The 19,793-nt window shown below is 38.8% G+C and overlaps 1 pseudogene; it reads left to right on the top strand.

The window, feature by feature from the left end:
• Positions 1 to 18,060: 18,060 nt before the first annotated feature.
• LOC101277139 (60S ribosomal protein L7a-like) overlaps positions 18,061 to 19,793 on the top strand; it is a 76,032-nt pseudogene continuing 74,299 nt past the window's right edge.

The raw sequence follows: 19,793 nt of genomic DNA, 5'->3' as shown, positions 1-19,793 counted from the left end.
GTCCTGATAGACTCCTGTAACTCACATTCCCTGTGAAAACAAGATTTCATTTCATCTTAATGAAGCAATATGTTGAAGAGTCAGATTTTTCTCTCAATAGGAAATAATATTGCACATCTAAGGTTGCTTTTGTAAAATAAATAACAGGTGAGATGACTATCTTTTGAGTGACTTAAAATATATAGTGACAAAGGCCAATTTGATCATATTTATGAGCAGAACTTCCAAAACATTTGCTAATAGAGAAACTCAGATTAGAACTCTAGACCCTATAGCCAAACTTGCAAGTAACAGGAAGTAAGTTATTAATAGTCAGTAGTGGATGCTAGTCCTACAAAATCTTGTGAGAATGACCTGTATGGTTCATTAAAAAAGAATTTGCTATCTCCAGTCAAACAAACAGAAAGAGTATACAAAGGTGTTCTTTTCCATGAGATTTGGTTAGAAATTATGAAGTAGAGTTAGGTTTAAACTAGGTCATATAAATCTGTAAGCAGCCTAAAATAGCAGTGAATTTTTCCACTATAAGTTTGCCTTTCAGGAATGATAGCATTGCCCTCTCTTTCTACCATTGCTCAGTAAGCATAAAATGACATTCTTAAAAAACAAAACCTTCTTAATGAGCATAGAGAAGGCTCCACTTGGAGAGTCTCGTAATGGTATTCAGTTTGGATTTCTGAATGCTTTTTTCTTTTTAAAGATTTTTTTTGATGTGGACCATTTTTAAAGTCTTTATTGAATTTGTTACAACATTGCTTCTGTTTTATGTTTTGGTTTTTTGGCTGTGAGGCATGTGGGATCTTAACTTCCCTACCAGGGATTGAACCCATACTCCCTGCGGTGGAAGGAGAAGTCTTAACCACTGGACCTCCAGGAAAATCCCAACTGCTTTCTTTTTTATTTTAACAATTGGAATTCTCTACCTGCTTTGTTCTTTCTGGAAAAATCTATTGGGAAATGCTACAATTAAAATCAATGCCATGATTATTTGTACTGTAGGGTTTTTGTTGCTGTTCAAGAAGCATCCCTGTTTCATGGCTTGACGCACACACCTGCCAAATTATTGACATAAACATAAACAGTGATGGGATTGGGAAGTGGAAGGGTGGGGTCTTACCAACAGAGCGGGCTGGACTGGCTACAGGGCCTGAAATCCACCGTGGGGTTGGTAACCACAGTTATGAAGTCACTATATAGATTGTGTTTTGAAAGATTTTAGAAAAATTATGTATGTGGAAGATGAAGTGTTTATATAGTCATTAAAAACATTGTATCTGGGCTTCCCTGGTGGCGCAGTGGTTGAGAGTCCGCCTGCTGACGCAGGGGACACGGGTTCATGCCCCAGTCCGGGAAGATCCCACGTGCTGCAGAGCGGCTGGGCCCGTGAGCCATGGCTGCTGAGCCTGCGCATCCAGAGCCTGTGCTCCGCAACGGGAGAGGCCGCAACAGTGAGAGGCCCGCGTACCACAAAACAAAAACAAAAACAAACATTGTATCTTATTGAAATTAAAGTTATTCAGTGAATAATGGTTTGGTATTTGGAAAGATATTTGGAGGGGAGGTAACACTGCTGACAAATTAAAAGCCCTTGTTGATTCTGCAGAAAGTACTTCCAGACACTAACAGGATGTCTTTGTTTGGTATATAAGGCAAATTTTCTTTTTACATTTTTAAATTAAAATTACATCGGCAGGTAACATTTTAAAAAATAAACTTTTTTTTAAGAACAGTGTTAAATTTACAGAAAAAAAATGAGAATGTATCATATTCCCTGCACCTACTGTCCCTATTAGTGTATTAAATTAGTATGGTACATTTCTCACAATGAATGAACCAAGATTGATGCATTATTATTAACTCATCTATACTTTATTCAGATTTCCTTAGTTTTTATGCAACATCATTTTTCAGTTCTGGGATCCCATTCAGGAGACCACATTACATTTAGTCACTGTGTCTCCTTAGACATCTCTTGGCTGTGAGTTACTCAGACTTTCCTTGAGTTTGATGACTTTTGTAGTTTTGAGGAGTCCTGGTCAGGTTTTTTTTTTTTTTTTTTTTTGCTGTACACGGGCCTCTCACTGCTGTGGCCTCTCCCGTTGTGGAGCACAGGCTCCGGACACGCAGGCTCAGCGGCCATGGCTCACAGGCCCAGCCGCTCCGCAGCATGTGGGATCTTCCCAGACCGGGGCACGAACCCATGTCCCCTGCATCGGCAGGCGGACTCTCAACCACTGTGCCACCAGGGAAGCCCTGGTCAGGTATTTTGACTCAGTTGGGATTTGTCTGACGTCATTCTCATGATTAGCCTGAAGCTATGGGGCTTTGGGGAGGGTCAGGTTGCTTCACTATAAAGTCCCTCTTTTATTTTCCTTCTTTCCATACAGCCTTCTTTGGAAGGAAGTCACCAGTCGCTAGGCAAAGCCCACACCAGAGTGGGGAGTTATGCTTGCCTCCATGATGGCATAGTATCTAGAGAAATTATGTGAAATTCTTCTGTATAGGAGATTCACCTCTTCTCCCTCATTTATTTATTTATGCACCATTTATTTATATCTGTATGGACTTCTGGAATTTTGTTTTATGCTTTGGGTTATAGCCCAACACTAGGCAGTTGGTATTTTCAAAAATTTTTTCAATTATATAGTGTGATTTTTATTTGTAGTAATACGATGATATTTCAAAGTTACTTTGGGGGCTCAAAACAGTTTCCTAAGTCAATATGTGAATTTCACATCATAAAGTTGTTAATGGTGCGAAGTATTATTTATATACTAACTAGATTTTTCCACATCTGTATAATATAGTTTACTTATTGGTAGTATTGAGATTACACAAAATTTAGAGTGTCAAACATGAATTTAATGTTTACTTTAAAAGCACATTTGTGGACATTAAAATATTTGGGGACAAGGGCATCGCATTTTAATTTGTAAAGATCTTTTATATCTCTACTATGACATTAAGAATGCTTTGTATGATGCCAAGAAATAGCTTAAGAAACTAAGTTTAATGAACATCAAATAAACATTCTGCATTAAACATAAAAAGAGAAAAAACCCTAAACTGTTATCATCTGGGGCTGTTGCACTAAACTCAAGATTATCGACAGTTCAAACAAAAAAACTCTCTTGCTTTTTAAAATAAGCATAATCTCATAATCTCATATTCTATGAGTATAAATAATTCTAATAATTAACTGCAAATCTCAGAAGAAAGTGAGCCATGCCAAGGAAGGACTGAGTATAAATCTTTGTCTTACTAAACCAGATAGATCGTCTCTCAAGAAGAATACTCAAGGCATTAACTGGTTACATGGATCCTCCTAAGATCCATAAGTGGTCCAGGAATTCCTTATCAAAACTGATGGGTCTAAGTCATTTGCCATACTAAGCTAGGAGCCATGGCGAGGGAAGAGCTTGGGTTTCTCTCTCTGGACCTATGAGGGATAGATCCTAATTTCTTTTACCTCTCAGTCTAGGTATTTATCCTCTTATCCTCCCTCAAAGGATCCACTTGCACTAGGATAAAAATTCCATGAAGGCAGGGATGGAGGGTACCACTTAGTGAGCTAAACATTCAGGAAAATTGTTTGATTAAAGGAATGGATTAATGAATGTATGGATGCAGTACGACCCAATACATGTTTTCTTATTAAATTTATAATGCCACCACCAACAATACACACACACACACACACAAACACACACACACACACATCTGTAACTTCTGTAACTTTCCTTTAGAAAATCAAAACTAACATAGGACAGTGAGAAAAATAAAAACCTTACAATTTCTCGGATTTTATCAAATAAGATAATGTAGTGTAGTTTGGTAATGCTGTTTCTCATAAAACTGTTCCACTTTTTATGTTGGTCTAGTCAACTAAAGTGTTGAGATCTGCGGGTAAACAGAAGAAAGTATTAGTAGCATCACAGGAAAAAAATGTCAACTTGCTTTAGCTCTGCAAGCAGAGGTTATGAACAGGAATAAATGCACTTTTATAACTCGACCAACTCTTCTAGGTCACAGTGAATATGCTTTTGTGATTCACAAGACTTGACAGCAGGTCTGAGTGGGAAAATTGTTCGAAGCAATTGTCAAGCACTGGTCCCTGTTACTTCTAAAGCAGAGGATATTTTTATCAAGTCACAAGTACTTTATACAAGTAAACCAGATGCCAGTGTAAAATTTTCCTGGGTTCAAGAATATCCAAGTCAACTGATGAAGACAACAGACACATTTTCGTATTAAGCTTTCATAAATAGCTCAGATTCAGCCTGTCTGAAAACATACTATCTGTAGTAATTCCTGAAAAAGATTTTCCAAAGAGGTGAACTTGTTCACCAAATGATTAGAAACTTAGAAAAGAAGTTGTAGCAGTAGGGACCTGGTAGTGATTGTTAAAATCAGTTTCATATGTGTTTATGTATTTGTAGGGGTATAACAGTTTAAAATGTTGTTAAGGTGATTATTTTTAACTTATCATTACGGAAAATTTCAAGTATATATAAAAAAAGAGAAAATAGCATAATGAACTCCCATACACCCATCATTCAGCCTCAACAATTATCAACCCAAGTCCAGTATGTTTTTTTTTTGGTATTCCAACCCACTCTCCCCAACACCAGATGATTTAGAAACAAATCCAAGACAATATACTTTTATTAATAAGTATTTCAATATGCATATCTAAAAAGATAAGGACTTCTAAGCCAAATATAAAATGCAATAGCGTAATCCCACCAAAAATGTAGTTCCTTAACTTTATCTAAAATTCAAGCCATGTTCACATTTGAGAGGAATCTTTTATTTTTCATTTTACAATGAGATTATATAAACCCAAGTCAGAAGTACCAAACACATTAAAGTTATTTTATTTGAGACTGGATGTTGAAAACATATTGTTATATGTAATATATACCTATAATGTGTATACCAAGAGGAATTCTCTTTCTAATTTTTTTTTGCAGAAGATAAATGAAAACGAAACATAACTTTATTACAAGGGTAGAATAAAAAAGAACTGTATGAAACCAAGAAGATTAATGCGGTCATAGGAAATAGCGAGCATTCCTGTCTGATGATTTTTCCTTCTATTTGTGAAATAAGAGAAGGGTTAATCTGCTAAGAATGAGTGGAGATGTGATAGAGGAGAGTAGAGGAGTTTCAAAATGGTCTTAAGTAGATATCTAGTGGAAAATGGGAAATGGGCTCTCATTACATTCTCTAATACAGATTTTCCTAATTTCTCTTAGAATATCCCTGATGGGAAAATTAAAAGAGCAACTTTTAAAAGTCTTAGACTATAGAAAGAAGTGACATTCATTATAAGGAAGAAAAACTCTTGAAAACTTCATCTTATGGTGTAGTCTGGTTCCATGTCATGGAACAAATATAATATTCTTGATCTAAAACTTCAAATATATTGATAGATGAAGGAAAGTGAAAGTGTACTAAACTATTGATCTCACATAAAGAGAACCAAAAGTGAACATTTCATTTTGGTCTTTGATATTTAGATAAATCTAAGTTAAGGAGCACTTATGAAAAATTTAAAGGGAACTCTTCAAATTATGACTAGCATAGAGACCCTCAAAAATATTGTTTAATTTAAACAAAACGACTAGCAAGAAAAACAAAAAATTTCATATGTTAAAAGACAGAAAAAAATATATCCATGAACAATTAAAGGAAAAGAGGAAAGCTTAGAACTAAATGATTATAAAAACAAAAGTGAATTGACTAAATCCCCCAATTAAAAGTCAAATGCTCTCAGATCAAAGTATAGCAACTAAATGCTATTTACAAGAGACAACGTTATAACAAAGGCTAAAAAGTTAGGTGTGAAAAATGAGGAAAGCTGTATCAGGAAAATGTAATAGTAGGGTACTACAGTATTAATATTAGGAATGCAGTAAATATAAGAAAAATCAATGGGAAATTTTCATTACACTCATTTTTCAAAAGTTTCTCTTATAATTTTAACTAATTCATTTTAAAATGAGTATATAACTACTAACAAACTTTTTCACAAAAACATTACCGTGATAAAAATTTGTTCAAAATCAAGATGAAATGGATTGAAAGACAATACCTACAAGAGATTTTATCATTGCAATCTCAGTTGTTGAAGTAAATAAAATATAAATGAGTTTATATCGGGTTTGAATAATATACTTTATCAGATTAATTTATCAGATTGGTGTCATAAACATAGACACACATCACTTTTTTCAGCGCCCACACAGTATTCACAAAATTTGATTATATATTAAACCAAAATTTTGATTATATATTAAACCGTTATTATATATACTAACTTATAAATAGCTGAAATTGTATAAAATTTACTTTCTTATCAAAAAGGCCTTAGAAAAAGGTTTACAAGAACCATGACACAAGTATATCCAATGACGTATGGTCAAAAAACCTCAAATCTAAAGTCCAAGAAGAAATAAAAAACTGTGATTTTTTGTTGTATTACTTACTACTGTATCACAAATTACCCCCCAAACTTAGAGACTTAAAACAATAAACGTTTATTATTTCACAGTTTCTGTGGGTCAGAATTCAGAAGGAGTTTACCTGGGTGGTTCTGACTGAAGGTGTCTCATGAGCAGTCAAGATGGGAACCGAGGTTGCTGTCATCTGAGGCTTGACTAGACGTGGAAGATCCACTTTCAAGATGGCACACTCACATGGCTGTTGGCAGGAGGCCTTAGTTCCTTGCCACATGGGCTTCTCCATAGGTCTGCTTGCAACATGGCAGCTCAGGGGGAGTGAACTGAGTGGGAGAGGCAAGCTTTTATGACCTATCTCAGAAGTTACCCCTTGTCCTTTCCACCTTACTCTATTCCTTCTAAGTGACTCACTGAGAACAGCCCACACCTAACAGGAGGCAAATGAGGCTCCACTTTTTGAAGAGAGTGTCCCATAGTGAACATATTTTAAAGCACCACACTAAACTGATTTAAATATAATGATTATAATCACATAACATCAATATTTGTGGAATGTAGCTGATGCTTTGTTATTTAATCAGAAAGAATGAAGGAAGAAAGAATGTTTTCAATTCAAGAGGCTAAGAAAAGCAGCTGTAACACATTCCTAGGGAGAAAAAAACAGCATTGCTGTAGATCAAAGCAGAAATTAGTGAAGTATATAAATAAACAAAAGACAAGAAATATTGAAATATGTGAACTATTTTAAGTCCCAGTGGTCTGAAAAATCCAATAAAATGGGATAATAACTGAGAGGTAAAATGAGTAATCATAGACACACTGCACTATAAATTTGAAAGGAGATATTACCAGAAATGTAAAGGTTCTTTTTTTAATTATGAAAGAATATTGTTTAAAATTTATGTTAATACATGTTTAAATTTCAGTTAAATAGGCAATTTATTGAAAATACAAATTTGTAAAATTGCTTCAAGAAGAATTTTTAAAATCTGAATTGACATGTAACTATGAAATACATTGAAACTCATTATAAAAAAGTATGGTGTTCTCCCCTCCTTCAATTTTTCTGGGTCCAGAAAGTTTACTTTGAGTTCTTTCAGATAGTCAGTGAGCTGATTACTCTCATGCCATTTAAACTTTCCAACATAGGAAACCTGAGAAATTTTCAAATTGATTCTAAGAAATAAATAGGACTCAGGTATCCAAAATGACAAGATTGGAAGGAAGTTAATCAATCTGTAGATCAATTTTAATTATAAACGCACATATGATATCCTGAGTGATACCAGAGGTATAGTGGTATAAAAGTGGTGGAAAAACAATATAAAGTCGTTGGACCTTTAAAATAAATTCAATAATTTACTACTTATAAGAGGTATATCAAAAACAAAAGGACACTGGAAGGTTAAAGTAAAAGACTGGACAAGTATAAACTAGGTGAATGTAAAAAATCTACACAAATAACAACAAATAAACAAAATAATTTAACCTAATAGCGTTAAAGTTAGACAAGTATAGTTAATTATTAGAAAAATATTTAATAGAAAAATTGGGGAGTCATTTTCTATTGACCAAAGGAAAACACAATAAAAAAAGGATAGTGTTGAATATTTAGAACTGAATACATGGTTTCAGAATATGTAGATTTAGGAGAAAATGATGGTACAATATTCGTAACAGTTGGGGAAGCAATTCAGCGATAATATTTTGAGAATCTTTGAAATGTTCATCCATTCTTGTCTACTTATTCTACTTCTCAGAAAATCTATCTTAAGAAAAACAATCCTAAGTAAGAGGAGAAAAGAAATTATGTCTACACATAGTATAATGATCAAAAGCATGGACTCAGGGCCAGATTGCCTTGGTTAGAAACTTTGTTCTGCTATAGTATCTGGGTGAATGCTCTGTGCTTCAGTTTCTTCATCTGTAAAATGGGGATAAAAGCACCCATTTCACAAGGTCCCCTCCCTTGGATTGAATTAATATATAAAGTGCATCTCACATACTGATCAGTATACAGTTGACCCTTGAACAATAAACTTAGGGGTGAGGGGTGATGACCCTCCATGCAGTTGAAAATTCACACGTAACTTCACAGTTGGCCCTCTGTGGATTCAACCAACCGTGGATTGTATAGTACTATAGTACGTATTTAGTGAAAAAAATTTATGTATGAGTGGACCCATGCAGTTCTAACTCATGTTGCTCAAGGGTTAACTGTATATGTGTTTGCTATTATTAAATATCAGTAGTGCTAATACTAATGGGAAAACAACAAGGAAAGAAAAAATAACTATTCAATACGATATGAGGGAAATTAAGCACATCTATTAAAGGCATGCTGTGCAGTTATTTAAAATTGTGGCTGGGAAGACAACGTTAAAAATACTAATGATATAATGTTAAGTAAGAAGCGAAAACACAAATGATAATGTACGTTACACGACTAACATTATATATACTAGAATTTCTATGCATATGAAAAAATGGAAGTTTATACCAATGTTAATTGTTGAATATTGAAATAGTTTATTTATTTACCCATTACTTTTATTCACTTTTCTATTTTCTAAATTTATCTTTCTTGAATTAAAAAAAAACAGGCATTTCTTTTTTAAAATTAGATGTTCAGATTGAATGCTTCATAACCTTTCTCATTAAACTTAGAAGAGGACAATTTGTTAGACCTTTTATTTTTTAATTATTTCTCTCTGTGAGATGATCCAAGTGATTGGAAGAAAATTCAGATCAGGATTCAGGGTTAGTGAAATCATTATTTTATTTCTTTTTGGGTGATTAGACCGGCACTGGAACTGCAACTGCAGAATCAGCTTGGCATGACCATCATAATTTCTGGCAAATATGTGTTTACTTGCCCTATTTACTTTTTGTTACATTGTTATAATTGAATTCCTCATACTTACAGATTTTAGCTGCCTCAGTTTTGAAATGCAATTACTTTGCCACTTTTATTCCCACATGTTTGCTTTACTCTGCTAAGGAAAGGGTTTTAATTGGCTACACTGGAAGCTGATGGCCTCGTTGTATTCTTCCATCTTTCCTTATATCTATGTTCAACCCCACCCACTGTTCAGGTACAAAAACATCCACACTTTGGGTGTTTCTGAGACACAAGTTCTGTTCTGATCTGTGTTGGGAGTAATATTGGTTGAAATGCACATCTATTTAGCTTTGGTCATTTCCATGGAGGGCGGGCCTGTGCAGGGACAGATCGCTTTTCATGAGCGTGTCATGTGCGTTCCTGGCAGCTCAGCTGAACGGTATTGGCCAAATTTGGATCCAGGGACTGTTCTGTGTCTGTTTTCACTTCAGGTAGATTGTCACCTTCCCCTTTGTCGGCCAGTGCAAACAGAACTTTTTGTATTCGGCAGGCAGAACTCCAGTTGACCTCAGCATGTCTCCTTGAGATGAACCCTTGTAACCAGATGAAAATGGGTTCAGTGAGTAGTGGGCACGCGACTTTGCGTTAAATGGTGTTTCGTATGTTTCTCGAGGTGTGCTTCAATTTGGGCCCAGCAATTCCAGTGATGTGGCTCATCTCCCACTTTATTGATCACTGGCAATTCTGAGTATCTTATAACTCTTCTTTAAAAACCGGCTGTGAATTTAAACAGCTGCTGCGCATGCAGGAGGGTGACAGTCAACTTGGCTTCCTGGGAAGAGCGTTGCCATTGTTTCCTGGAGAGGGTTAGAGAAGCATGTCTAATCTAATTGTCTCCCAGTAATAGAGTCTTATTAAGACAGTCTTTTCTAATGGAATTCGTTCCGGTTTTTTAAAATATTGCCTTCTGAATAATCTAGAAAGGCTGGCTGACTCCTAGGGCTGTGTGGTCTGAAAAGTGAGCTGGTCCACCAGTCCCCTTCCCAATACTAATTCCTACCTTTGCTTCCTCTCCTAGATCCTCTGGGGATGGGTCAGAACAGTGTATTATGCAGATCAAATCCTATGGCCATTTGTTACCCAAGGCTAAAATTTCACTCCTATTATATTTCTGATCCCAAAATATGTCTGGGCAACTGCAAGTCAACCTCTCTGAGATTGTCAAAGAGCTCGTGCAATAAGTATATTCCAATTTTAAAATGGCAATATTAGATGCCTCAAATGTCAAAATAAGTCCTCTTCTCTTGTTAATTTCCTATGGAAACCTTACATCACCTTGGAAGTAGAGTAAAAAATAATAACAATAATAATAATTGAAGTCTAAGATGAGGGTAAAAGGACAAAATCTTAGTTTTTAGCTTCTCCACAATGTTTATCAGCCTAAGCCAGTGACCAGCCAGGCTCCATGACCTGTGAACTTAAGCTGAATTGGGAGAACTTTCTCAGCAGGAGGTAAACCTAGATACTCTGCACTCTGCACTTACCTTATTTAGCAGGAAATTACACAACTTGTACTGACAGAGCACATTCGAAATGTTGTTACCTTCTTGCAAAGCTCAGAAATTTGCAATGGTGGAAGCACCATTCACAAGGTTTAATTTGAATTTCTTCTTTTCTTTATCAAAAGTCTCAATTTTTATTTTTCAGCTCTCAAAGACTAGATGGAGTGAAGGTTTGATCCAGTGGCCTAATGTCCATACATCCTTGTGAAGGCATATTATTTTGACAGGGGTGCTGTAACAAAGTACCACAAACTGGATACTTAACAGAAATCTATTGCCTCACAGTTCTGGAGGCTACAAGTCCAAAATCAAAATGTTGGATGGGTTGGTTCCTCCTGAGGGCTGTGAAGCAAGGATCTGTTCCAGACCTCTCTCCTTGGCTTCTAAATGGTCGTCTTCATGTTCACGTGGTATTCTCTGCTTATGTACCACGTGAACATGAAGACGACCATTTAGAAGCCAAGGAGAGAGGTCTGGAACAGAGATGTCTAACAAATTTAGACAGAAACAGAACAAATTTTCTGTCTAAATTTCTTCTTCTTTTTTTTTGTGGTACGCGGGCCTCTCACTTGTTGTGGCCTCTCCTGTTGCGGGGCACAGGCTGTGGACGCGCAGCCTCAGCGGCCATGGCTCACGGGCCCAGCCACTCCGCGGCATGTGGGATCTTTCCGGACCGGGGCACGAACCCGCGTCCCCTGCATCGGCAGGTGGACTCTCAACCACTGCGCCACCAGGGAAGCCCTAAATTTCTTCTTTTTATAAGGCCAGTCTTAGGGCCCTTTCTAATGGCTTCATTTTAATTGATTACCTGTGTAAAGACCCTATCTCCAGGTAAGGTCACATTATGAGGTACTGGGGGCTAGAACTTCAGTATAAAAACTTTGGGGGAACACAGTATAGCCCATTAGTGAGCATCTTAAGTCCTAGTCTTCTCTTTCTATGACATAAGAGAGGCCTGTGAAACCTGCCTCCCAGGGAACGTTGCCCTCACCCTCATCTGTGTTTCAGCTAGGGATGGCTGTTTCCTGATTCCTGAGCTCAAACCGCTCTTAATACTTCCAAAATTCAGAGCCAAGTGGGCAGTGCTCCCCAAGTCTTGCTGCTGTTCTGTCTCCACACCTCTTGTGCAGAAGTGGGAGGTGTCTTGATTGATTTCCTGATGCTCATTCCCTACATCTTCAGAATGATCCAGATGAAACAGTAACAGTTTAACCTGCTGGTTAAGTAGCCTTCTCCCTTCTTCAACACAGATGTTGTTTGCTGGCATGAATACCTTTTTTTCCTTACACGCTTCTTTTGATTTGGAGTGTTTCCCAACTCCTGAACCTGTGGAGAAGGCACATGAATCTGAGATTGGTCTTGTCATAATTCCGACCTTGACTCTAAAAGCAGAATGGAATTTGGGATTCCTAGGCCTAGAGTTAAAGGTTTGATCTTGATTCTCACTAATGCTTCATAGATCATAGAGTACTTGGAGGCCTTCCCTTTTGAAAATGACATGTATTTTTCTGTTCATTAATGTCTGAAAGGCTTGTATATGGAAAAATCCTCTTCCCTATAATGGATCTTTGCCTTAGCTATATTGTCTTAAGAAAAGCTTAAGAAAAGGCTTGCACATTTTTATAAGTCAGGCTATAGCCCTATTTCTTGCAAAGTCCACCTTCCTTGTCAACATCTGGCTTGGTCCCTGGGGCCTGAGCCTCTACTGAAGTGCTTGGATTTGCCCAAAACAGGTAAGGTCTTAAAGCCACCTGCTTTAGACTTAACATGCATAGCCCTTACTCTATCAAGACAGCTACTTTCCTGTGAACAGAATCACCATCCAACTGCAGTGATCTGCCAAGGTGAGAATTCCAAGTGACACACAACTAAACTTCAACTGTCTATCAGGTCTCAAGAGTAAAAAGTCAATTGCAAACTCAGGTTACCTCCAACTTAATGGTCCAATATGAGTAGCTCAACCTGCAAAGTCAAAACATCCCATTCATGAATTACATACTGAAGTTCAAGGAACAAAGCCATGTGTCTCAAATTCGTCTACATCTCTCTATGTGCTATTTTGACCCACAGATTCCATTCCTTCTTTCTGAAAGTTTCTGGCCCTCCACAAAAAAGCTGGAGCTTGAGAGGGACCCAGTGAATAGCACCCCTCTTCCTTATCCAAGTTCTGAACCAACTGAGAAATAAGGCAGATGGTTGACCAAAATACTATCTTAATTAACAATAATGCTGATTTTGGAGAATGTGGCCTATGTGTGGGGGGAAATGAGCTTTGTCAAACTGAACCACAGAATTTCCGGATATACCCACCAGTTGCAGGAGGGCTGGACCATGATAGGTATCCCCATGCAGTGGGACTGTCACCGTAACACAGCATGGTGGAACAGACCAGAACCCACACTTCCTGGGTACAGTGGCTCTGGAGAGCAAAGGGAAAGGAAGTAGGAGGGCTCTACATGTCCCGTTCCTCTCTGGACCTCATCAGTAAGAGCTTTCCTCTCCCGGGGAAGGAGGGATGTGGGAATGTCACAGTAGCAGAGCCTCCCTGCATGGAAGGACATGTCAGCCCTTGGGAAAAAGGGATCCTGGCGATTACCTGTCAACTGTAAAAAGATGCACAATGTAGAAGCTGAGAATTATGTTTTATTTGGCAGAATTTTTGAGGACCTCAAGCCCAGGAGGCTGCCTCTCAGATAGCTCTAAGGGTCTGCTCTGAAGAGATAAGGGAGGATATATAGGAGTTTTGTAACAAAGACCAAATAGTTGGAGCATCAAAAGATTAGTGATAGTTAAAGAAAACCAGATAACTCAAGTTAATAAATTTAGCACTTTTCTAGGTCCGGGAAGATGCAAGAATCTGAGCTCATTGAAATCATTCCTTTGATATGCACTGCAGTGATCTAGGACCATATCCTGTGCTTTCCCATCCTGAGTCCCCTCAGGGTGCACCGTTGCAGGTGGCTGCAGGGGCTGAGGACTTGGCAGTGGGCAGCTGTTTGTCTCCATCCTGAGTTCCCTCAGGGCTCACTGTTGGGGGCAGCACCAGTGGCTGATAGCTTGGTGACCACATCGCATCATCGTTTGTTCGCTGATATGGCAGGCAACATTTTTCATTCACACAGCCCACACTTAGCCCTCACCAACGGTGAAACAAATAAACAACAACAAAAAATCTTTTTGCCCTGCACTTCATACTAGCTATTTTCATCTTCCATTTTTGTGCTTTTTGTTTTTTTCAGGATCTCGGGACTCTTGGGCTGTGTCTTACATACACAGAGTCCCTGAGTGTGGCACCCCACAGATGTCAGTTATCCATGGAAAGTCCTGCCATATTCCTTGATCCCTTATCAAAACGCACAAGTGAGGTGCCCCCTGTGCTTCTCACCTGGAGTGCTTCTGGTTGGTATGGTGGGTGTGAGATTGTTCCGTAGATGCACAGTGAAAATGTGGCCCTTCTGTAGGGGCAATGATTTTTATTAGACTATCTGGGGAAAAAATAACAACAGCAACAGCAAAACCACATTCTCTTGATGGTAATGAAATGCATTCCTATTTTGGAATATAGGGCAAAATTTACATGGATTATTAAGTAAACTACAAGTCTTTAAAGGAAATTGAAATTGAAGTTGGTTTCTTTAAGCTATTCTCCTAGTGCCTTTGGAGACTCACAGTCACTCTCTGTTGGTGTGAAACGGAGTGTGTGTGGTGGTGGGGGGGATATATATCATGGTTCAACACTGGGAAAAACGCTAAAGTGGTAGAAAAAACAAGGACTCTGGAGTCAGATAAATCTTGTGGACAAAGCCCATTTTCTAGCTGTGACATTCTGCAAGCGTCAACTGAAAAATATGCACAACCTAAAAGTTGAGAATTATGTTTTACTTGGCGGACAAAACTAAGGACTTAAGCCCAGGACACAGCATCTCAGGTAGCTCTGGGGGACTGCTCTGAAGAAGCAAGGGGGAATCCAGGATATATATAGGAGTTTTTGCAACGAAGATCAGGTAGAAAGAACATCAAAAGATTACTGTTAATTAAAGAAAACCAGACATCTCAAGTTAAGTAATTTAGAGCTTTTCTATGTATGGGAAGATGCAAGAGTCTGGGCTCACTGAAATCATTCCTTTGATATGTACCCTAGCCATCCAGGGCCAGTATCCTGTGCTTTCCCATCCTGAGTTTCCTCAGGGTGCACTGTCAGGGGTGGCTGCAATCTGATGATTCGATGGTGGGCGTTATGCTTCCATCCTGAGTTCCCTCAGGGGTCACTGTGCCTGGAGGGAGGGAGGTAGCTGTAGTGGCTGATGGCTGCAACATCCTTTGTTTAGTGATATGACAGGTGGCATTTTTAGTTCACACAAGTAACTTAAATGAACTGGGCTCAGTTATTTGTAAATCGAGACACAGTTAAATTTTTCCTCCTCCTAAGGTTGATGTGAGAAGAGATTGAGATAATATCCATGTCATTATTAATGCAGCGACTGACACCTAGTGTGGGCTGCTATTGAGAGGGGACCATCTGCATCCATTTGTTTATCTATTCCTTGGTTTATCCATTCAGCTGATCATCGGTTCACTTGTTTACTCATTAACTCACATCCATAAATCTTTTAGCACCTATTCTGTACATAAATACTTTGTCAGCATAATGAGCACTAACACAATTCATTATCAGCGTCAATAGTGTCCAAGTCCATAGCTGGACGACACTAAAAGCATTTGGCGGTACAGGGGAAGAACGTAAAAGTCTTAAATATGTCGCTGTTATTGGTATTAGCTATAGAAATGAATAGATAGGAGAGAATGAAAGATTTGAAGGTATTTTCAGAAATATCAATAAATATATGTTTTAGAAAATTATTTTTTGACAAATATATTTTATGTAATAAAAATAATTTCATATTTTAATTTTTATTATATTCAAATATAATGATTATTATTACATAGTTGCATTATACAAATATATAATTATTTATTACATTTAACAATATATTACAATGTTTTAATATAGTAAAATTGATATATCATATTTTTTGAAACACAAGCCCTTTAGTTTTAGTCTGAATTCTTCACAGATTTCATGCAAATTAGATTCTTCAAATTCTAGAAGCATTATCATGAATTGGAAAAAGTATAAATTAACTGTCACGAAGGGATGCCGTCTATTGAACCTCGGCAAACAGCATGGTCCCCGCGATTGAAGACAGCAGAAGCCAAGGGAGGTGGGCCATCAATCCCAGAAGGCACTGGGGGTGGGTGGAGCAAGGTTTGCGCAACACAGCGTTGGGGGGCACTGTAGCAGTGAAAGCAGGTATGCCCTAAGCTCTCAGAAGCACTCATTTAATGCCTTTGCAAAAATGCATTAAACAGAGTAATTAAGTGAGGAAGACTCTGTGAACTGTAGATAACTCAGGCAGGAGGGGTGGAAGAGGGATTCGTAGGCGTTGGCAGGGATGACATATAGCTCCAGAAGAGGAAGGCTGGCACATGATGTTCCTTCCTTGTGTGTCTACCAGACTGTTACAGATCCAGCTGAGGTTGCATCATTTTATTCTGAGTAAATTATTCAATAGTTTACTTCTTCCTTTCACGTCCTGCACTTAAAACATGGACGAGGGCATTATGTGGCCTTAGGAAAATTGCCTCGTCTAGTTTTAACGATCCAGACTTGAAGGGACTGATCAGGTTTGGTCTGACCTACCTTTCATGGTGCTAGCAGCTAGATGAGGGTTGGGAAATCCTATTGAGATCCTGCTCCCGGGACTTCCCTGATGGCGCAGTGGTTAAGAATCCACCTGCCAACGCAGGGGACATGGGTTCGATCCCTGGTCCGGGAAGATCCTACATGCTGTGGAGCAACTAAACCCGTGCGCCACAACTACTGAGCCCACGTGCCACAACTACTGAAGCCTGCGTGCCTAGAGCCCGTGCTCCACAACAAGAGAAGTCACCGCAATGAGAAGCCAGCGCAAAGCAACGAAGAGTTGCCCCTGCTCGCCGCAACTAGAGAAAGCCCGTGTGCACCAATGAAGACCCAACACAACCAAAAAAAGAAAAAAAAAGAAAGGAAAAAAAAGATCCTGCTCTCTACAAGAACTTGCTTTCTGTGACCTCTTCTGGCATGTTTCAGTCAGATGGTCCTTATTTAAGCGGGACCGTGTGAAGCGATTGGCAAAAGGGAAACAGACTCTCAGATAATAAACACTGAGGGGAGGAACCGCATGGGCTCTCCAGGGACAAGCTCCTTGTTTTAGCAGCTCTGAGGATTCATGGACAGGCTCTGAGGACCGTGGTGGGCAGGCTGCTGGAGCATTCTTCCAGCAAGTACAATGACTCAAGTTTTGTGTGATGACTGACTGAGGTGAGAAAAATAGACTCGGAGGCTTTAGGGAGGAGTAGCTTTATGCTGGCCCAGGGTGATTGCCAACAGTATCAGAAATAGGGGCAGGAGTGGTGGATTGTACTGAAGAGATGGGCTGTGCTGGAGTGCCAAATGGTCTTGTCCTGATAGTGGCATTTGCTGTGCACTGGCCCTGTACCTTCATGGACCATGCCTCCTGCACTTTAGCTCACTTAGATCTCACAACCACCCTTTGAGGTAGATAGTAGTCATACGGCATTTTCTTCAGGAAAGGAAAATGATACATGGGTTCATGTAATGCAATGAATAAAAGGCAAAGTCAGAATTTCAATGCTGATCTAATGAATGCTGGAGAGCCCATCAAGCCATTTCTCTACGTTCCTGTGAATATTATGGGAATTTGTTTGTGGAACACGGGTGTAGAATAGCTGGAAAATTCTCACCCTTGTGCAATGAGGTAATGACTCCTGACCTTCTAGAAAGAGGTCAAAGTTTTGATAACATTCAGGGAGGCAAACTTGTATGACAGAGAAGGACAAGCAGGAATCACAGCTCTGAAAATAACTAGCTGTCTGAGATCGTGCAGTTGTAAAGGAGATAATAAAATAATTTTCTTCATATGTTAAAGATTAATTTATATATTAAATGCTTAGATCCATGTGTACTGAACTTTTCATATCACAACAGAATAAAGAGTGAAAATGAGAGTGGTTTAGAGTAAAAGCTATTTCTCTGTAATTATTAGTATTTATTCCATATGTATTAGTTAATATTTACTTCTCATTTCAAGTGATAGAAGCTCAACTCAAACTTGCTTAAGTAAAATTCGAAATGACCATGGACTTCAGGTAAGGCCAGAATACAAAGGTCAAATAATGCCACTCATTTCTCTTTCTCGTACACTTCTTTGGTTTTCTCTTGGTTGACTTTATTCTCAGGCAGACTTTTGACACACAGTCCCAGATTAAAATGAGCAGATCTTTCTCAGTTGATCTATGAAAGTCATAAGAAAGACCTAACTGGGTCATGGACCTACCCTGTGATGAGAGCCTGACCATGGGACTTGGGGAGAAGGAAATTCCCCAAAGGAAAAGATTCCAGGCAAAGACTAATACACTAACATACTTGACCTTGTATTTGGCATTTATGCAGGATAAGAGCCTTATACCACCTAGTCTTTGCTTTCTATAAATAAGTTTGGTATTGCATATGTGATAAATGGTGTAAATGAAGTCGTTTCAGATATACCACCATTTGGGGAATGGTTGGGGCAAGATCATCTTCCTGCATGAGATACTTTATTTGCTTCATATCAGTCAATAGCCAACAAGTTTTTATCAAGCAATTCCCATAACTTAAGAATCCTGTCCATACACAGTACAAATCAAATCATAGCACAGTCAGTACCACGATAATGGAAATCTCTCTAGACAAGTAAAGCCCAGGCCCCCGCTGCAAGCACACAGTCTCGAGTGATCTTCAATAACACCATTTCAGAGCTGTCCCGGAGCATGGGTTGTCTTTGTAACCAGCGGATGGCAGGTAATCTGCGTGGGACAGATCTTAAGATGCTCTGTTTTTGTTTCTTTTTCCTTAGTGTCCTTCATTTGGGTGATTTCACTGTTTATTAGCACTCAGTGAGATTTTCAGTTGAGAAAGAACATTCTGGCAATAAATGAGGAATGCATTGGAGGAAAGCAAGAACTTTTACTCTATCCAGAGTCCATGCCAGGGGTCTGAAAGTAGAAAATATAAAGTGGCAGTGAGCATCCTGATGGTAGATAAAGTTCAGAGTTCATCGTAGACCAGGAGAGCTGGGGAAAGTGTGGATGGAGGTCTAGATTGGAGAAAGGCTGTCATGACGGCATGCAGGATTTCATTATCAGTGGGCGGACTTGTCCTGCCATCACCTCCCCCTCCTTCTCCTGTGACCACGGCCCCTGGGTCTTAGCAGATCTGCCCCAGAAGTTGCACAAAGTCTGGGGCCACCGCCCAGAGTTTCAGTTCTCTTGATGTCCATGTTTGGAAGATGTGCTTGCATTCATTTTTGCTCATGGGTGTGTCTGGTCTGGGGATTTGCAATAGACAAGGCCATGATGCCACGCTGAGGTGACTTTGAAGAGGAGGAAGGAGAAAGCCATGCATTCTGTGTTTTCATTGTAGGAGTCACCTGGCCATGCAGCACTAGTCCCAAACCTCCTTATTTTTTTTTTTTTTAAACATCTTTATTGGAATATAACTGCTTTACAATGTTGTGTTAGTTTCTGCTTTATAACAAAGTGAATCAGCTATATGTATACATATATTCCCATATCCCCTCCCTCTTGCGTCTCCCTCCCACCCTCCCTATCCCACCCCTCTACGTGGTCACAAAGCACCGAGCTGATCTCCCTGTGCTATGCAGCTGCTTCCCACTAGCTATTTATTTTACATTTGGTAGTGTATATATGTCATTGCTACTCTCTCACTTAGTCCCAGCTTACCCTTCCCCCTCCCCGTGTCCTCAAGTCCATTCTCTACATCTGCATCTTTATTCCTGTCCTGGCCCTAGGTTCATCAGAACC

This window comes from Orcinus orca, chromosome 7 (genome assembly GCF_937001465.1).
Source record: "Orcinus orca chromosome 7, mOrcOrc1.1, whole genome shotgun sequence".
Lineage (NCBI taxonomy): Eukaryota > Metazoa > Chordata > Mammalia > Artiodactyla > Delphinidae > Orcinus > Orcinus orca.
Note: the sequence above shows the minus strand (reverse complement) of the source record. Positions and strands in the feature narration are given on the sequence as shown.